Here is a 4,628-nt window from a genome sequence, read left to right as displayed (position 1 = left end):
GCAAATCACACCGACGGCCTCTCGTACAGCCAACCTAACATTAATGCGCGCAACGCGACACCGTCCCGCCCATTAACCCGCCCCTGTGTTCTGATTGGCTATAATAAATCTGTTCGCGGGACTCCAGAGCAGCTTCGCTTATCAGGTATTACGTATGCAAAGTGTAGAACGATTCCTATTGGACACCCAGGTTCGTCTCTGTGTCGGATTCCAGTACTAAGCCCATGATTGGCCATATTGGTCGTCCATCAATTGGCTTAATAATAGGACTAAATGGAGCGGGGTGGGGCAATGGCAAGTGGGTTAGTGCTGTATTCCTCCGCCATTCAATAAATAGGGCCAGAGGGGCTGGAATAGATCGCGTTGTCATTAATACAGTTTTTACACAAACCTGTTTTATGATGTACGTGCTTCTAATGTTTCTGTTTAGTGTAAAATGATTTATACACAAACGCTGACATACATTATTGTATTAGCTGCATTAAGCTAAATGCATAAATAGGAAACTGTACAATGTATGCTGTACATATTCAGTAATGCCTTAAAATACATTATTAAGATATCTATTTAATTAACCCAGGCTGTTATACTATTTACACGAAAAGTGTGCTTCTGCTTAACAATGTAGCAGCCCTGTTAAAGCGTGACTGATCTTATTGTTCTCATGGTTGCCAGATTGAATGAACTTGACATGAAATTTACTCCATGGCTGGAACGCAAGTTTGGTTACAGATCGATGCAGTAAACATTTTGAACTTTATGTACTGAGGATGGAAACTCAATGTGACAGCATTTTAAACCACTTGAGCATATGACTCACAACACATAAACACTTTTCAAAGTTCAAACAACTTGGTTGTCAATGCTCACTGCAAGGATGTCAGCTCATACTGTAAATTTATCAGCAGATTTCCATAAGCATTGACATTAAAGAGAGACTGGGAATAGAAAAGCATTCCAAGTGTTGAGACATGGGAAAGTGCTGGGAAATTTAAATTACTGATTCATCAAGACCTAATTATTTAAAGAGGTAAGATCGTGTTTGGTATGTTCTGTTAATTTGGTGTCATGTGGTTTTTTTTTCCGGTTTTTTTAAAGGGGTTGAGAGGCAAACACTATCAAGCAAAAACTAAAGAATTCTTAACAATTAAGACAGAACAGTAAACTGAGCAGTGCATGATTTGTCAATTAAATAAAACTAAAACTATATTTATTATTTATTCATTAGGTTTTAATGTCATGTTTTACACACTTTGGTTACATTCATGACAGAAACAGTAGTTACTCGATACACAAGATTCATCAGTTCACAAGTTTAATTTCAAACACAGTCATGGACAATTTTGTATCTCCAATTTACCTCACTTGCATGTTTTTGGACTGTGGAAGGAAACCGGAGCTACCAGAGGAAACCCACGCAGATACTGGGAGAACATGCAAACTCCACACAGAAAGGACCCCACCTGAGGATAAAACCCAGGACCTTCTTGCTGTGATGAGACAGTGCTACCCACCGAGCCACCGTACCGCCCCATAAACTCTATTTACTTGATATTAACTGCTTTTCTCCGATCATATTAAGGTTTTGTAAAGACCACAATGTCCCTAACCTGCCATTGTAATACTGTGCTTAAATACAGTAAGTCACAGTTATATGTATAAATCAAGTGTTAATATGCTCAACCTGGCAACTCTGGTGCTGGTCGTCAAGAGCAGCTTGCTACACAAAAAGACTGAATTACAAAGACTTACATAACACACGGTCTTTTATAACGTAATGTAATGTTCTTTAAATAATTGCTTTATTATTCTGTGCAATATGTACCACGATATTCAAATCAGCATATTTTGGAGACACATAAGGAGAAAATCTGGTTGGTCAAACACCTGAGAGTACTTCTCATCAAACTCTGATATTTTCTTTCAGTGGATTTAACTGGTTGGGTTAAATAAAGTTCATTGTACATTTCAGATGCACTTCTTTGGATTTTATTGCACATTTATTGCACCTTTTGTAAAAAAAAAAAAAAAAAATTATTATCATTATTATTATAATCATTTTTACCAACTAGTTTATCTTGGAGTTACAGTGGGTTCACTAGTTCACTAGTTAATGGACCAACTAAAAAGTCTGCTTTTTGGCTTTCTGCAACCAAAATGTATTGGAAAAGCAACCTTCGCTTGCATTACTTAATGAAGTCCTGCAGGAGGCAGACATGCGCCACTACAATAACCCAGTATTACCAATAATTCTCCTCTCAGTTCAGGTAGTTAACAGCAGCATTAATTCATCAAATACTAAGTTAACTGCAACATCACGTGACAATACAAGTCCCCAAAATTCACATTTATAAAACATATTTTTTTTATTGGAATATTGTAGCATTGAGTAGACACAGAAGAAAGCAGTTAAGGTGACTAGGCTTTATACGGTTATTATGGGACACACCTGTTTGCAATGTTAAAAATACTGATTATTTGCACTGTTTCTTGACCGACTGAAAAATGCACACCGACTATGACAAATCCCAGATAAACAAGTCAAATCAAGATATTTAAAAAGATTCTAGATTCTAAAAAGTCGTTTGGGAAGCAACTCGTATTGGTGACTAGCCAAATCAAATGACTCAACTGTGCAACTGAGAAGCATGGTCGATTCCATTAAGCCCCCTCCCCCCATAATGATCTGACTTGGTTTGTCCCGTGTTGTGATTTTTTATAAAGGTGAGTGCTCACAACAATTATCGAGTTGATTAATCCAGACCGGGGCAGGCATGGCTTTGCTGCAGCCTTCCACAGTGGTTGCAGTTTTAAGTGTGATAATTATAACAGGTAATACGGTTTCTCACAATGTTGTAACGTTAATATTTAAAGAAATTACCCGAAGCGTGATAAACATGAATATTACTCACCTAACAGCTATTTTGTGGCGTTTCCTCACAAATATGATTCACACAGGTGGTGTCTGTGTTTCCTAAAACACAACTGCTTACTTTTAAAATGCTTGAGGCTATTTAATTACTAAACGAGCGCACAATTATTCATCATAACAAATAACTCTCTTTGTAATTACAACATGGCTCTAAAACTTATAAGTTTGGCGCCTGAAGTCCTCAGGTCACTTATTTATTTGGTACTTTTCAGTGAGGCATTTCAAATGATTTAGCTTATTAGAAAGAGTCTCAAACAGCGTTGATCTGTTGCATTGCCAGTGTTTTATTTATAATAAAAAGTTGAAATGCAACATCATTCGTAGTTTTGCTCTACCTTTTAAAACCAATAGTGAAAGCATGGTAGTTTTATTTTTAGTTTGATGGGAACGTTTGATTTTAAAACTTTTTTTAAATTACACCATATAGCACTCTTCAAATGTGTCCACTGTTAACATTCATATACAGTTTTTTTTTTTTTTTAATTAATTTGGTAATTTACTTGCATTATTCATTGGTCAAAAAGATTTACACACAAAGCTGTTTTATAGTAAAATGAAAGCCACATGGCTAATTATGTTTAATTCGGTGCCAGTGCCTTTTTGTTAAAAATGTTTTTGTGTTGTCTACAAGGTGTTGCTGGAAACTGTGGAAATAAGCACTGGCAGTGTGATGATGGAGGCTGTATTCCCCGTTCATGGAAATGTGATGGGACAGGTGACTGCCTGGACGGATCTGATGAGATGGCCTGCTGTATGTTTCTTTTTTTATGAATCACAATATATCAAAATTAAAAGATACAAGCACGTACAACGCCGGGCCAAAAAATTGTGCACACTAATTTCATATGCTTCCTTTAGATATTGCTTCAACAACCGTATTCAAGCTCACAAAATTAATTTTCTTTGTTGTATTACTTTTTTTCTGATGACGGGAGAGTTGAACCACTCTGTAAATTCTTCCTTAGCACAGCCCAAGAACTTTCATGTATTAAAATGACAAATTACAAATTCATTTATTTTTTTTTATTTTTTTTTATGCAGATGAATAGTTTGATCCTTCTAAAACACAAGAACGTCTTTTCAGTCACCACAGGCTCTCATTTCTGACATGGTTAAAGAAATTAGAAGCTACTTACTGCATCAATTAAGGTTGAAGACAATTAGGTTGTTGACAGATGAAACATACTGATTACTGCAGTAATTTTCCAATCAAAGGCTCTTGTGCATTTTCACATTGATTCCAAATGCTGTTTTTGGAGGATAAACCAGACAGTTTGGATTATGATTACATTATTACCCAGAATCAGCTTTCTGTTACATAAGCCTTCTCCTAGTTATAATTGGTGCTAAAGAAATAAAAATGATGGGAAATATGAATTGGCCTGAAAAACATTTTTATTGCTTTAATCTTTGGACCTTGCATTTTAGAAGGCTTGAGATAAGAATACAGTATGTAGTACCCTCTGCAGAGAACTAGGAGCTAAAATATCCCTTCTCATAGATTGTAATTTAATGTTTTTTCAGGGTGCCAATAATAAGGGTGAATTTGTAACCAAGACTGACATTTTCATTGTTTCAGTTTAAGTTGAAAGTGATTTATTATTTTAAACACTCAGCTTGCCTGCCTTTTAAATTGGTACCAGTAATTCAAGAGATGACTTTTTTTTTTCTCTTCTGCAGTTTGCCCCAAAGATGA

Source organism: Trichomycterus rosablanca, chromosome 18 (genome assembly GCF_030014385.1).
Source record: "Trichomycterus rosablanca isolate fTriRos1 chromosome 18, fTriRos1.hap1, whole genome shotgun sequence".
NCBI lineage: Eukaryota > Metazoa > Chordata > Actinopteri > Siluriformes > Trichomycteridae > Trichomycterus > Trichomycterus rosablanca.
This window is presented reverse-complemented; position numbering follows the sequence as displayed.